Genomic DNA, 17500 nt, shown 5'->3' with positions numbered 1-17500 from the left:
TTGTTGTTATTATTATTATTATTATCATCATCATCATCATTATTATTATTATTATTATTATTATTATTATTATTATTATTATTATTCTTATTCTTATTATAATTATTGTTGTTATTATTATTATTATTATTATTATTATTATTATTATTATTATTATTATTATTATTAATGTTTGTCGTATTCTTTCAGTACTGTGCCCCTCATTTGGCAATAGTCAGGGACGACCCCTCCCCCACCCCTCCACCCCCAGCAGTACTCTGGACAACTTGCATCTGTGACCCCGCAGGTAAGTGACCTCAGGTCAACCATCTGTGACCCCGCAGGTAAGTGACCGCTGAGGTCAACCATCTGTGACCCCGCAGGGAAGTGACCGCTGAGGTCTACCATCTGTGACCCAGCAGGGAAGTGACCGCTGAGGTCAACCATCTGTGACCCCGCAGGTAAGTGACCTCTGAGGTCAACCATCTGTGACCCCGCAGGTAAGTGACCGCTGAGGTCAACCATCTGTGACCCCGCAGGTAAGTGACCGCTGAGGTCAACCATCTGTGACCCCGCAGGTAAGTGACCGCTGAGGTCAACCATCCGTTGTGTATGTATATATTGGTGAGGTACATAATGCTAAGACCTAACTCAACAAAGATATCATCAGATGGAGTGGTATAGTGATGGTCCTTGGCATATATATATTTGTTTGCCTCCGTGTTTATCACTGTTTTCATGTAAACAAACACCTAAGGAACAACGGGTTGTTTCGGGGGCTTGGCTTCACCCTTGGAGCACGGGTCAAATTGTCCTGGTTTTAAAAAAAACATACTTTTCAAACCGCTTATTAAACCAGATTTCTTTTTTTCATTTTTCCATCTCTATAACTGGTGTGTGTGTTTGTGTGTGTGTGTGTGTGTGTGTGTGTGTCGTCTGGCCAGCCGTACCTTGGAGTAAATTACGCCATTTTGATGGCGCCATAACGTCACATCATGTTGCTGTGTCCGTTGCCACGAAGCAAGGGCGGGAAAAACAGTCCTTCGGATGTGCGTCCACGACTTTAACCTCGTCAAACACTTTACACTCCAATTTTTTTTTCCAGAAACATTTGATGTGTATTTTTTAAATTGCTGTATTGGGAAAGAAGAAAATGTAATGTTTTTTTTTCAACTGAAGTTGTAAATATATTTTGTGTTGACATTTGTTGGTCCCGGTCCCCCGCCATTTTGCTTTGAGAAAGGCCGGGCGAACACTGGCAATGACCTCATCCAGGCACCACTTTGTTCTCAGCCACGCTTGACACGTGGACTTATGTTCAGTAAGTAATTCATGCTTAACCATCATTATAATAATGATAATGGTAAGGGGTTATATTATTACTCTTTGTTTAAATTTTGACCCTATTACTGGATTAGATATTAAATGAGTCAGTAATATTTATCTGCTTTTCTTATACTACGAGTCTTAGAATGCACTCCAAGCCAGCCATACTCCAGTGTGTTCCACCAGTACGTGCTAGCGTTCAAACAGGGCCCACCAAGACTGTTGTGTTAACAAGTCTCTCTCTCACTACGTAAGTGTGGTGTAGTAGACTTGTTGATGGTGGCCTGGACGTGGTGACATCTGTGTGTGTGGCGGGGAGTGTGTGTGTGTGTGTTGGGGGAGAGGGGAGTGTGTGTGTGTGTGTGTGAAGTGGCTGAGGCCGAAGTAGCTATGTGTGGCCACCAACATGGCGGAGTTACACCTCACGGTGAATTGAAGGAAAAAGAATGGATGATAACGTAAATGTCTGGCGAGCAAGATGGGCCGTGCAAACCCCAAAAGAATAATTGATGACAGAGATTAAACTAGATATGGCGTCTCCTTCAACCGGAATGGACATTTTGAGGTAATTCGTTCCGTCGGCTGAGGATGGGTCATACTGGATGGGTCATGTTGTTACGTAATGAGGGTTGAGACATGACCCAATCTGAGACATTTGCAGTTTTACAGTATATAACCTTGCAACATTTAATAACGGGTTGCCAACAACGTGGGTGTCTCTTAGTCAAATATGAATTATAGAATAACATTGGAAGGAATATGAGAAAACATTGTACAAATTACATGTAGGCAATTGTAGACTGTAAAGTGTTTTTGTGTCAATGAACAAATGAAATGTTTTCAAAGGAAGCAAATATATATATGTACATGATTGTGTGCTCTGTGCAAATAGTTTTTAAGTTTTTATGTATCTTTTAGAGGAATCCAGGCAATATGATTTCAATTGGCATATCATGTTCGCTCGCCGTTTCCCACGTCAGCGAGGTAGAGCTAGGAAGAGTTTTCACGTCGTTTTCCACGTCAGCGAGGTACCGCTAGGAAGAGTTTTCACGCCGTTTCCCACGTCAGCGAGGTAGCGCTAGGAGGAGTTTTCATTCCTTAGATATATCCGCGACAGATGGCGCTGAGGAACGGTAGATTCTAACCTAGTCTAGACGCCACGAAATCAAATCGTGTCGTATTCTGGTATTCCCACAGAAGGAAAATGGTTGCCGATATAAATCCAGCGAAAAAAAATTGTTGCCGATATAAATCCAGCGAAGGAAAATTGTTGCCGATATAAATCCAACGAAGGAAAATTGTTGCCGATATAAATCCAACGAAGGAAAATTGTTGCCGATATAAATCCAACGAAGGAAAATTGTTGCCGATATAAATCCAACGAAGGAAAATTGTTGCCGATATAAATCCAACGGTGGCGCGAGAATCAGCTCTCACCCGTCGCCATCTTGGAAGTCGTTCACGCAGTTGTGGGTAGACGTGGTCTAACACCAACGAATCACCTTGCCTTAACTCAGCAGCCGTTCGAACCTCCAGCCTACCTTAGCGTAGCCCTAGTCTTCGTCAGTGTAGCCCTAGCGAACGCCAGGTGACCCAATCCTCCCTCAGCGTAGTAACCCTACCCTAGGCTATCTGATTCTCACCCCTAAGCCTAGCCCAAGATAAACCCTAGCTTTGCCTCATCGTCATCGTAATGTAACCGTAGCCCACATAGATGTAACGCCCTGGATGACCTCAGGGTGTGGACAGACACGGCGTTTTAAGGGGAAATGAGCAATGTCGAAATGGAAACAGTTTGTGCATTTGCATCTGACAACCCGCCAGTGATGTATGACCGGGGAAAAATAACATGGTAATAAGAGATGATAAAGATAAGGATTGTAATGATGATGTTTATGATAATGATAAAAATGATGATGATAAAACTAATGTCTCAGACGACGGAAGACCCAAAATGGTGTAGGGGGAAAAGTTGACCTAAACTCCGGGACCGAGATGGGAAAATTACTTCCGATTGTTCTCATCCTTCTATATATATATATATATATATATATATATATATATATATATATATATATATATATATATATAATGTTTGTTGCTGTTATTAGTAAACACTGATAATGATATTGCTTTTAATGTTTTCTATTTGTCTTTTTTTTCATATAAATTATTTTGTAGCCAAAATTTGACTCTGGGTTTTCGTTTGCTGCGTTTTTTTTATTTTTTCTTAGACTTACAGGTGAGGAAGCCAAGGAATGAGTTGGTATCAATTTAGTAATATATTCTGTGAGGTCTGTACTTGAATTGAGAAAGTCATTTGAGAGTAATGGTGGCTGGCTGGTTGGCCGGCCGTTTTCGCTAGTTTATATACGATGACCAGAAATTGTTTGTCTAGGGTCGAGAGAGAGAGAGAGAGAGAGAGAGAGAGAGAGAGAGAGAGAGAGAGAGAGAGAGAGAGAGAGAGAGAGAGAGAGAGAGAGTGGTTGGTTGGGAGCGGGACGGGCTCATGGGACGGCCGTTAAGGGCTACCCCTTCCCTAGTTACCTAATCATGAATTTACAGGCGTGTGGGAAATGCCATCGTGGCCACCAACCAATTCACAGCGGGCTGGGGACTGATGACACAGCTGCCTCTCTACTGGGACGCTCAGCGAGTCATGTGGTGAATAACACATTGAATTATGAATGTATATATATATATATATATATATATATATATATATATATATATATATATATATATACATATATATATATATATATATATATATATATATATATATATATATATATATATATATATATATATATATATATATATGTATATATTCCTATGAGTCCACTGGGAAAATGAAACACGATAAGTTCCCAAGTGCACTTTCGTGTAATAATCACATCATCAGGGGGGACACAAGAGAGAGATATAGGTCAGTTGATATACATCGAAGAGACGAAGCTACGACGCCATTTCCAATATATATATATATATATATATATATATATATATATATATATATATATATATATATATATATATATATATATATATATATGCAGCGTATTATTTTAAGGGATTAGGAAATGCTGGCTTCGTAATGTCAGTGAGTCAGGGTATTAAATGTGATTCCTGGATGTTGCTAATCGCTTTGATCAGCGAGGCGCGAGGCGAGTGGCTTGTAGGGTCTTGTGCAGGTTCATCCTAGCCGTAGGATAGTAGGCTAGTGTGTGTAGGGTTCATCCTAGCCATAGGATAGTAGGTTAGTGTGTGTAGGGTTCATCCTAGCCATAGGATAGTAGGCTAGTGTGTGTAGGGTTCATCCTAGCCATAGGATAGTAGGCTAGTGTGTGTAGGGTTCATCCTAGCCATAGGATAGTAGGTTAGTGTGTGTAGGGTTCATCCTAGGCATAGGATAGTAGGTTAGTATGTATAGGGTTCATCCTAGCCGCGTACTGTTACGCGCCTTGATTCTACGCCCCTGCGTAATGTTGAGGGCGTACGCTGTGCATTGCTTGATGTTGGCCAGGTCAGGTTGCACCTATGTTAATGTTGGCAGAGAAATTATTATTTGGGGGAAAATGATGGATTTGGAATAGAAATTTTCCCCCGATGGCATGGCTTAGTTAATGGGGATAATGTTCCTGGCCTCAGAAATTGGCATTTGATAAAAAAAGAAAATATATTTTTGCAGTGAGAAGTGAGAATATTTTTTTTTGGGAGCAGTGAGAAGTGAGAATATTTTTTGAGAATTTTTTGAGACGTAATTTACTGAACATGATTACTATTATTATGAATATTTTCTTTGGTGTGGAATCACTTTTCATATTGCAGATGTAATTAGGTGATTAAGATTGGTGTATGTGGACGTAAGACTGGTTTAAACGCGCAGGCTTAGTGATGTAACATGCTGTAGGGTTATTTCTCTTATGACCTGGGGGTCATTAGCTTCTGTCAAAGGGCCAGGTCAAAAAAGGGCAGGTCCCCATACCCATCGTTTGAACTTAAGGGTTATAATGACATGCAGAAGGTGCTCAGGATGAGATGACGACTGAATCACTTCACCTCCGTATAGAACATGATTGATACATGACCCCAGTTGGTGTATGGGGTTACGGGCCGACGACCCCTTCCCCATTTGTTCACCACCACTGTGTGGTCGACACTTTGACGAACCTTGACAATACGTCGAGCGATTGCCTCATACTCGACGATTGCCTCACACTCGACGATTGCCTCACACTCGACGATTGCCTCACACTCGACGAGTGCCTCACACTCGACGAGTGCCTCACACTCGACGATTACCTCACACTCGACGAGTGCCTCACACTCGACGAGTACCTCACACTCGACGAGTACCTCACACTCGACGAGTACCTCACACTCGACGAGTGCCTCACACTCGACGATTGCCTCACACTCGACGAGTACCTCACACTCGACGATTGCCTCACACTCGACGATCACCTCACACTCGACGATTGCCTCACGCTCGACGATTGCCTCACACTCGACGAGTACCTCACACTCGACGAGTACCTCACACTCGACGATTGCCTCACACTCGACGAGTACCTCACACTCGACGATTGCCTCACACTCGACGAGTACTTCACACTCGACGAGTGCCTCACACTCGACGATTGCCTCACACGACGATTGCCTCACGCTCGACGATTGCCTCACACTCGACGAGTACCTCACGCTCGACGAGTGCCTCTCTCTCTCTGTCTCTTGAAGTGATGCCTCACACTTGTGACTGATGCCTCGCAGTCTTGATATATATAGCCTCACACTTGGCGATTACCTCACACTTGAATGAGGCCTCACACCCGACGGTTGCCTCCTCACACTAGAGTGATGTTCCTCACATTTGACGATCGCTGACCTCGAAACGGCTCAGTGTGACGTAACGGGGGCAGTGACGCAAATATTCCACCGTCACATGCGTAGCGCCATCTGCCGGCACTATCATATAGCGTAGGGTTGTTACATGAGAACCAGCGTGTTAAACGAACTGGTCGTTGTTTGGTCTAGATAATGATCATTATTATAGAAAATGTATTTAATGTTATCATCATTGGCTTAACATGTGCCTCATTCGCTTGGCGTCAGTAATTTACTTTAATTAGTATATATATATATATATATATATATATATATATATATATATATATATATATATATATATATATATATATATATATATGTTCGTATTTTATGCCTTTATCGTTTAAGGTAAATTTAAACTCAATTCCTCCATACGTTGATGGAGCATTTAGTGTTATATAAGCATAAAGGTCAACACGTCATGTACTGGGATGGCAAGAATCAGATTGCATCCTTTATATATATACAGTTTCAAGGACGACGATACGACCTTTAAGTACGGTAACACGACCTTTAAACACGACGGTACGACCCTTGAGGACGACGATACGATCCTTGAGCACGACGGTACGACCCTTGAGCACGACGGTATGACCCTTGAGCACGACGGTACGATCCTTGAACACGACGGTTCGGCCCTTAAACACGACGGTACGACCCTTGAGCACACGACGGTACGACCCTTGAGCACACGACGGTACGACCCTTGAGCACGACGGTACGGCCCTTAAACACGACGGTACGGCCCTTAAACACGACGGTACGACCCTTGAGCACACGACGGTACGACCCTTGAGCACGACGGTACGACCCTTGAGCACAACGGTACGACCCTTGAGCACGATCCTAAGTCCTTTTAAACAACGACGACCACGATTCCATGGTGTAATGAGCTGGCCTTTGACCTGACCATTAAGGGTCGGGGTCAAAATGCCTGGCTGACCTATCCAAGGGTCGTACTACGCCGATCTCTGAGGGTCGTTGTTTATCACTTTCATCACCACCTCTGTACAGGGTCTTGTCTACTAGTCCCAAATCGGTAGTTGGAACACGCGTATTTTCGGACTTAAGGTCGAATTTGGTAGGGGATGAAGGTATTAGTAGTAATAAGATGAAATAGATGGTGTAGTGACAGTACTTTGATCATTTTTATATACTTTTTTTTTTAGTAGTTTGATTTTTTTTATGATATGCAGTGATCAGTCAGACTGTTTACTTCCTCAGTAATAAACGACAAACTCAGGTTAACACTAAGGGGGAAAGGGGGGGGGGGAACGAGGGATGACCTTGAACTATTCTAACCCTGACCCTCCCCCCTCTTCCTTCCTTCCCCCCCCACAAGGATTAAAGGTCAAAAGGTCAGGGTCACTGGGTAAGTTGTGTGTACATGTGGGCTTATAGCAGTGATGTCGCGTGTGGCGCAATCATGTCTCAGGTTAGGTTCCTTTGAATAAACACACACACACACACACACACACACACACACACACACACACACACACACATATGTGCGCGCGCCCGTTCAAGGGCTGAGGGACCCCACGAGTGTAAAAATCCCCCTCCTTGAACAGCCCAATTAGGTGATTACCAACCTAGTGCCGTAGAAGAAATTGTATGATACGTGAAGGCGTGGAGATCACAGTGGGAAGAATGACGTATGCAGGAGGCAGCGGAGGCATCACGGAGATGCGTGTCCTCACAGCTGGACAATTTACAATTTAGACATAAGAGTCGGGGAAGGGGGGAGTTTCCGTGGCTACGATGAAGGTCATTGTGTTTGTGAAGCTTGGAGTGGGTAGTTCGTCGTCTGTAATTAGTATCTTTAAAGTTGTATGAGAGAGAGAGAGAGAGAGAGAGAGAGAGAGAGAGAGAGAGAGAGAGAGAGAGAGAGAGAGAGAGAGAGAGCTAATAGAAAGAGAAGATCCAGAGGAGGGGGGAAACCAATGTAGTTCCTGTGATATAAGAAAACTAAGTTGCAGTGAGAGGTTAAGGGGCCGTACATCTGTCCTTTCTTTTGTGGGACAAAAGCGAGAAAGCTAAGTCCTCATCCGCTTTCCTCCCTTTCTTCTGCAGGTCCTCATTTCTGTCACGTCCCACGAGCCCCGTGCCTGGCTGCTGCTTCCTGTACTTTTTTTTGTGTGTGTTTGGAGACCAGCCACTCCAGGATTGACCGTTATGATACTCCGGACTCCTTCCTTTCCTTCCCCCTCCTTCCCTCGTACAGCTAAGCTGTGGTATTGCTCTTCACGTAACCTTTCCAGTTGCCCGAGCCGGGTTTACAGATGACCCCACGAACTCAGACGAACCAACTTCACTTTTTTTTTTTTATATCAAAAAGTAATCTTATTGTTTAATCGTATCGGTGTTTACTTTTATTGGGGTATATGCTATTGTTCGCACCGTGTCGGCTCTTTCACCTACAGACACACACACACACACACACACACACCCAACGCTACTTCACTGAACTCCAACTCTCTCTCTCTCTCTCTCTCTCTCTCTCTCTCTCTCTCTCTCTCGTCGCTTTTTCTCACATGGAGTTATCTCCTGCACTCCTCCCCCCCCCCCGTGTAGGACAATGGGGAACATATTGATTGCCTTCACTCCACCCGGCGCGTCCACCAGCCTCGTGACGACCGCGTATGGACCAGACAACCACCTCGTATGGACCAGACAACCACCACGTGTGGACCAGACAACCACCTCGTATGGACCAGACAACCACCCTGTATGGACCAGACAACCACCTCGTATGGACCAGACAACCACCACGTATGGACCAGACAACCACCTCGTATGGACCAGACAACCACCTCGTATGGACCAGACAACCACCACGTATGGACCAGACAACCACCTCGTATGGACCAGACAACCACCTCGTATGGACCAGACAACCACCTCGTATGGACCAGACAACCACCACGTATGGACCAGACAACCACCACGTAGGGACCAGACAACCACCTCGTATGGACCAGACAACCACCTCGTATGGACCAGACAACCACCACGTATGGACCAGACAACCACCTCGTATGGACCAGACAACCACCACGTATGGACCAGACAACCACCTCGTATGGACCAGACAACCACCACGTATGGACCAGACAACCACCTCGTATGGACCAGACAACCACCACGTATGGACCAGACAACCACCTCGTGTGGACCAGACAACCACCTCGTATGGACCAGACAACCACCACGTATGGACCAGACAACCACCTCGTATGGACCAGACAACCACCACGTATGGACCAGACAACCACCACGTATGGACCAGACAACCACCACGTATGGACCAGACAACCACCTCGTATGGACCAGACAACCACCACGTATGGACCAGACCACCACCTCGTGTGGACCAGACCACCACCACGTATGGACCAGACCACCACCTCGTGTGGACCAGACCACCACCACGTATGGACCAGACAACCACCACGTATGGACCAGACAACCACCACATATGGACCAGACAACCACCCCATATGGACCAGACAACCACCACGTATGGACCAGACAACCACCACATATGGACCAGACAACCACCACGTATGGACCAGACAACCACCTCGTATGGACCAGACAACCACCACGTATGGACCAGACTACCACCTCGTGTGGACCAGACCACCACCACGTATGGACCAGACCACCACCTCGTGTGGACCAGACCACCACCACGTATGGACCAGACCACCACCACGTATGGACCAGACCACCACCACGTGTGGACCAGACAACCACCACGTATGGACCAGACAGCCACCACGTATGGACCAGACCACCACCTCTGTAGACCAGGGTAAATTTTTACAACGTTGGCTTCAGGGTTGATCATCCAAAGCTGTTGTACCCCCCCCCCTCTCTCTCTCTCTCTCTCTCTCTCTCTCTCTCTCTCTCTCTCTCTCTCTCTCTCTCTCTCTCTCCCCCGCATGAGTTGAGGATCATATGGTCGCACCCACGCGTAAGGTCTTATGGGTGATGAGCCGTAATTCCCACTGGGGGGGAGAGATGAGGGATTCTATTTTTCTTTGTCTGGGGAAAATAAAATGATATACACGTGTGTGTGTGTGTGTGTGTGTGTGTGTTTGTGTGTGTTGTGTGTGTGTGTGTGTGTGTGTGTGTGTGATTACTATTGGTGTGGTGCGGGGAGGGAATTTTACGCAAGTGTTGCCCCGTCTCTTATCCTGGTGTTGGATATGTATTGTCTTTATTCCTTTTTTATATGCTCACACACACACACACACACACACACACACACACACACACACACACACTCACACTCATTCACACACACACTCACTCACTCACTCACTCACTCACTCACTCACTCACTCACTCACTCACTCACACACACACACACACACACACACACACACACACACACACACACACACACACACACACACACTCACACGCCAGCCTAAGCCAGGGACCCGTTTATCGTACTATCTCACACTTGTCTCTATTTTCTCACTCTTGTTCTCTAAGACTTCCGCTCCCATTGTCCTGCCCAGAGATTAATCCTTTCTTAGTGTGATTCTCTAAGTATGATTACGTTCCATTTTCATCCTCATATCTTTACATACTGTGTGTTGTCTCGATACTTTTTTTTGTCGTAGTTTATCATTGTTCATTTCTCATACTTTCTCCTCACAAGACGTTCCTCACACTGGCTCTCCTTCCTTATTTTCTCTCCGTCACACTTTCCTCACACTGTCATGTTTTGATGTTTACCCTCTATTCTCGTCCCTTTCCTTATCAAACTACATACCCCATATATGTATATATATATATATATATATATATATATATATATATTATCCCTGGGGATAGGGGAGAAAGAATACTTCCCACGTATTCCCTGCGTGTCGTAGAAGGCGACTAAAAAGGAAGGGAGCGGGGGGCTGGAAATCCTCTCCTCTCTTTTTTTTTTTCATTTTCTAAAAGAAGGAACAGAGAAGGGGGCCAGGTGAGGATATTCCCTCAAAGGCCCGGTCCTCTGTTCTTAACCCTACCTCGCTAACGCGAGAAATGGCGAATAGTATGAAAGAAAAGAAAGAATATATTCTATAACTCAACACAGTATATTATACCAGAACTGATTGTTACGTTAATTTATTTATCGATTTAATATATCTTGTCAGCCGTAATTCTGACGAAGGCTTGGCTGCGCAGACTGACCCTACCTCACCGCGCGTCTGCGCACGTCGTCGCCTCGCGCGTCCCCACACGTAACTGGTATTCTTAATGTTCGTCGTCGCTGTCGTAATCCTTGCGATAGAGCCGCGGGACGTGATTCATCGGCACCGTCTTAGATCGTAAGCCTTCCGCCCCTCCGCTCACGTACCTCCGTATCCTCACCATCCACCAAATTTTCCATTGTGGGTAGTTGTGGGAAAGCGGCCGATCCAGAAATCGCGTACCCTAATCCTTGTAAAGTCTCCCCTTAATTCTTCTCCGTTTTCTCTCGTCAGTGTCCCCGCGTTTTCTCCTAATTTCTCCGTGTTCTTATCGCCGCCTCCGATCGTCAGTCCATTTTTTGCGCTCGCCCACTTTTCATAATCACGAAGAATTTAAGTTCTTCGGGAGCCGTTCTCATATGGCTTGTGTGACGCACTGAATGCTGAAAGAGATTGAGCCTTTCATCCTAACCCTAGAATGATACTGATTGGCTCCACTGTCCATTAGAGAGAGAGAGAGAGAGAGAGAGAGAGAGAGAGAGAGAGAGAGAGAGAGAGAGAGAGAGAGAGAGAGAGTGTGCCATTTGGTTTCTTTATCACCGACTCAGAAATGCAGTTTCAACCATTGTGTTAGGCAGGTATACCTGCCTGGTCTTTGAAAATTCTCGAGGATTACTTTAACATTTTAGATTTGATTAACATTTGCTCTGTGGTTTGTACATGGGATGTTGTAACCATTGTTTGCCACTTTGGTGCATTTGTATATTTGATGTATGAAGTATATAAGTATTTACATACTTTGTATATATATATATATATATATATATATATATATATATATATATATATATATATATATTCTTTCTTTCTTTATACTATTCGCCATTTCCCGCGTTAGCGAGGTAGCATTAAGAACAGAGGACTGGGCCTTTGAGGGAATACCCTCACCTGGCCCAATTCTCTGTTCCTTCTTTTGGGAAAAAAAAAAAAAAAAAAAAAAAAATAATATATATATATATATATATATATATATATATATATATATATATATATATATATATATATATATATATTCTAAATGCTCAGATATATGCTTATGCGCGCGCGCGCGCGCACACACACACACACACACACACACACACACACACACACACACACACACACACACACACACACACACATGTAGGGTGTGATGAAAATTGGGATGGAGGGAAGAATAACTATGTGGGGAGGGAGCTTCTTACACTTGTAAACCCCCCCCCCCCATCCATCTCTTGGCCATTCTTTAATCTCATACAATTTCTTGAATTGATGTATGGTGTCTCTGCATTAGCCATGTCCACAGTCATTCCAAGTAGTAGTTTCCGCCTATATTCCAGCCTAATGAATGTAGTATTTTTTTTTTTTTCTATCAGCCTCCTATGCGGTACAGTGTCAAATGCTTTCTGGCAGTCCAGATACAAACGATCCACCTCGTCTTCTCTTGTGTCTCAGACAGAGCTCACTCTTTCGTAGAAATCTGAAGAGGTTCGTTACACATGGCCTCCCAAGCGGGACAGTGTCAAATGCTTTCTGGCAGTCCAGGTACAATCGATCCACCTCGTCTTCTCTTGTGTCTCAGACAGAGCTCACTCTCTCGTAGAAAGCCGAAGAGGTTCGTTACACATGGCCTCCTTTCTACTGGACCCCATGTTGTCTCTCTCACTGTGGAAACTTCTCCTCTCCTGGAAATCGTCCAGTTGTTCTCCGATGATCATCTTTTCCAGTACCTTCCAGACAACATTCGTCAAGGGAGACCAGTTTGAGATCGGTCGTCTGTAGTTCAGCGCTTCTTCACCGTCTCTCTTTTTTCTTTTATCTGCTTATTGACTGGAATGACGTGTGATTCTCTCTCTCTCTCTCTCTCTCTCTCTCTCTCTCTCTCTCTCTCTCTCTCTCTCTCCCTTCCACTCTGTTGACGCTTTACTTAAACTCCAGAGCGACGTATTGAACAACAGTTCAAGTGGCTTTTGTTGAGTGTGTGTATCTGCTACACGCGTGTGTGTGTGTGTGTGTGTGTGTGTGTGTGTGTGTGTGTTTGTGTGTGTGTGTGTTTCCTTTAGAATCCATGCTTTTCTGATTTATATGCTTTATATAGTAATTTCTTCTCTTGTTTTCTTTTGTCTTTTCTTTATTTGATGTATATTGTGACTGATTTATGTTTTATGTATAGTCATTTTTTTGTTTTGTTTTCTTTTTATTTTGTCTTTTCTTTATTTGATTTGTATTGTGACATTGTGATGTATATTCTTTATATAGTAATTTCTCTTCTTTTGTTTTCTTTTTGTTTTGTCTTTTCTTTATTTGATTTTCTGATTGTTTTCTGTGGTGCCTTTATTGTTTATATGCCTCACGTTATTTTTCCCTGTCTTTATTTAATTTTATATTTACTTACACTCATTATTGATTATTATGCTCATCCCATGCCCTTATTACTCTGTATGAAAGTGTACTCCGCCTCATGACCTTGCCCATCACCTCATGGCACTGTCCATTACCTCATGACCTTGCCCATCACCTCATGGCACTGTCCATTACCTCATGACCTTGCCCATCACCTCATGGCACTGTCCATTACCTCATGACCTTGCCCATCACCTCATGGCACTGTCCATTACCTCATGACCTTGCCCATCACCTCATGACACTGTCCATTACCTCATGACCTTGCCCATCACCTCATGGCACTGTCCATTACCTCATGACCTTGCCCATCACCTCATGGCACTGTCCATTACCTCATGACCTTGCCCATCACCTCATGACAGTTTCTATTACCTCATGACCTTGCCCATCACCTCATGACAGTGTCCACTACCTCATGACCTTGCCTATCACCTCATGACAGTGTCAACTACCTCATGACCTTGTCCATTACCTCATGGCAGTGTTCATTACCTCATGACCTTGCCCATCACCTCATAGCAGTGTCCACTACCTCTTGACCTTGCCCATCACCTCATGACTTAGTACACATTCCCCTCATAATTTTTCTTGTTCTCATAGTTTCCTCATGTCGGTTTCTCATGAGCTATTACTTACTTGGCCTCTCTAACTCTTCTTCTTTTCCATTCCTTTATCTAATGTTTCTCGACAAAGTTCTTGTGTACCTTTCACAAGTGTTTCCTTATTCCCCTTTCTGACCTTATGTTCCTTATGTATGAGTATATGAGTGGTTGTTCTCGCCTTGCCAGTGATATAACAGCTCTCGTGATGATGCAAGGTCAGGTCAGGTCAAGTCAGGTCAACTTAGGTCACGCTTCTGTTAACTAAGTAAAGGTAGGTTGGTTCAGTTCGGGTTCAGTTGGTGTTGGTCAGGTCATGCTTTGATTTGGTATAGGTTCGGTTGAATTTCCTGAGGTTGGTAAGCTAAAAAAAGAATAATTGAATGTTCTGTTTCTCTGTCGATTTACATGGGGTGTAGATCTGTCAGGAAAACGTAATTACGAATTCATAGCTGAACCGGATTTCGTCTGGGTGTATAGGACGCGCTAGATAACAAAAATGAAAAAAGAGATAAATATATTATCATATTAATTACAGTCAGATAACAAAAATGAAAAAAGAGATAAATATATTGTCATATTAATTACAGTCATGTTTATCTGTGTGTGTATATTAACAAATCTTTTCAACTCTGCTCCTGCTAAGGTAGTGGGCTAGACGAGGGAAAGCGTATTAGGAAAGAACAAATAAAAAATCCTCCCGTCGGCTTTGGAGGGCCAAGCCTGAGTTCTTGTGTTTTTGTTTACTCCCTGACGTCACAGTGACGTCATGTACGCCAGCGGCGCCGGAAGGGCCAGAAACGGTGTGTTAGAACATGGCCCGTTGTGGTGGTTCCCGTTTCTCTCTCTCTCTCTCTCTCTCTCTCTCTCTCTCTCTCTCTCTCTCTCTCTCTCTCTCTCTCTCTCTCTCTCTCTCTCTCTCTCTCCGGGCTGTACTGTGACGCTCTATGTTTCTGGCTTACTCCCCCTCTCTTCCTCCTCTTCCACCTCCCCTCCTCCCCATTTCCCACCCCCCCCTCCCCACCTTGCGCCGCCACCCCAACCCCCCACCCCTTCTTAAATATCCATACATGGCCTGAGGGAGAGCCTCTTTTCGGTCGTACTTAAATATATATATATATATACCCATTCAGGCCTATTTTACGTGCCCCCCCCCCCCCCGCGTATACCTTGGGGGGGTGGGGGGAGAAATACGCCTAGCTAGCTAGCTAGCTATCGCCCCCCCCCCTCCTTGCCCCCCTTTTGTCATGGGGGGAGAGGGGAAACTCGAGGAGGAGCCCCTGGGGTGGAGGGGGTGTTAGTGGTGATGATGAATATCAACCAGACCTTTAATAGGGATCAGGCTAAAGTCATCATCAAGCCGTATTGCTTTATACGGTGGGGGGGCGCCGGCGGCCATTGAGAAATTTGAATGGCGTAAAGACTAATAACTTGAGTTTGGATTTTGTTTGAGTTATGTGGCTTTTTTTAATATGGTTTAACTTTTACCTGCCTCGCATCTTGATGAAAATTACACCTTTAGCTGTGGAATTTACGATAGTTTATATATATATATATATATATATATATATATATATATATATATATATACTTATATGGCGTCCTAGATACGTCTCTTCGTTGTATATCAAATGACTGCTATACTTCTTTCCTGTGTCTCCCCTGATGATATGATTATTACACGAAAGTGCACTTGGGAAGGGAACTTATCGTGTCTCATTTTCCCCGTGGACTCATAGGAATACCTTGATCACGCGCAAAAGTGTGATCCTTTCCAATATATATATATATATATATATATATATATATATATATATATATATATATATATATATATATATGTATATATATATTCGTGATGGTTGGCGTGTGCCGTCCTTGTGAATAATGATGCTGAACACGTAAATCATCGGCTTAGTGAGGGTAATAACCTGTAATGTGTTGCAACACCATGACAGGTTCCTTGTGAGAGGTCATTTGACAAGACAGATTGTGTATCAAGACAACAAGTGTATTGCTGCCAGGGTAACTGGTTTCTCGTCCAGTAATCGAGTATGGAACAGTGCTAAACTGCAGATCTGGTTTATTATCTCAAGCGGGATGAGCGTTATCTTAAGATAACTCGTTGTTATCTAAGATATCTAGGGTTAAAGCAAGATTACGTGTTTGTTACACCCACAAATAAAAGAAAAAAAAAATATACTGCACCGATCATGGTCTGTCTAAGACATTCAAGTATTAAGGCAAGGTAATATTGCTCTCCCGTCTCTGGGAAGCCAATATTTCTGCAAGACAACTTGTTTGTTGCCAAGATAACAACAAGCTTTTGTGTTTTACCTGGAGGGGGTAAAGGGGGGGGTGGGGTGGTGTTGGAGGGAGTGGGGGTGGGTTGTAGGGGGGGGAGGGGCCGTCCGTAAGATTGCAAGATACTGTGTGTGTGCGTGTGTGTGTGTGTGTGTGTGTGTGTGTGTGTGGAGGAGGGGGTTGTGGAGGGGGTTGGGGAGGTGAGGAGGTGGTTTACCATTGTCGTCTCGATGTATTTCACTTCACCAGAACAAAGACCTTGTGGGGGAAGGAGGGGAGGGGGTTGTGTTGTTGGAGTGAACGCTGGGAAAAGGAATAAAGGAAGAAAGAAAAATAGAAAAAAAAAAAAAGTTTGTGGAACGGAGCGAGCGACTGTCCGTGAGTCAGTGACGAAACACAACGAAAATGAAAAGATTGAGTGATAATATATGACTCCACCTGAGAAGAGCACTTGGAGATGTTTTTTTTTTTCGTATATTTTTTTTCTTTCTTTTTGAAAGATCATTAGATATTGTGGAGTGGCCATGAGTACATGCGCAAGGGCATGAGCGCATGCGCATGACTGCACAAAGAACTCCAGTTGTAAGTTGTAACGGTAATGTTACACACACACACACACACACACACACACACACACACTGTGCCAACTATTGAACCAGCTGTTGCTGGTGTGGCTCCAGCTGGGGGTCTGGGGTACACTGGCCGCGGTTGGGAGGCGTCCAGATGGTGGTGCTGGGGTAGCACCAGCTGACGTTTGAT

The 17500-nt window shown here is 44.2% G+C and overlaps 1 protein-coding gene across 2 annotated transcripts in view; it reads left to right on the top strand.

The window, feature by feature from the left end:
- Window positions 1-17500, top strand: part of Hsepi (D-glucuronyl C5-epimerase) — a 386331-nt gene that overhangs the window by 48611 nt on the left and 320220 nt on the right. For both annotated transcript variants that reach the window (XM_071671702.1, XM_071671689.1), the window contains exon 2: window positions 190-286. The gene's annotated coding sequence lies outside the window, so the exon portion shown is untranslated. The remainder of the gene's footprint in view (window positions 1-189; window positions 287-17500) is intronic.

This window comes from Panulirus ornatus, chromosome 2 (genome assembly GCF_036320965.1).
Source record: "Panulirus ornatus isolate Po-2019 chromosome 2, ASM3632096v1, whole genome shotgun sequence".
NCBI classification, from domain to species: domain Eukaryota; kingdom Metazoa; phylum Arthropoda; class Malacostraca; order Decapoda; family Palinuridae; genus Panulirus; species Panulirus ornatus.
Note: the sequence above shows the minus strand (reverse complement) of the source record. Positions and strands in the feature narration are given on the sequence as shown.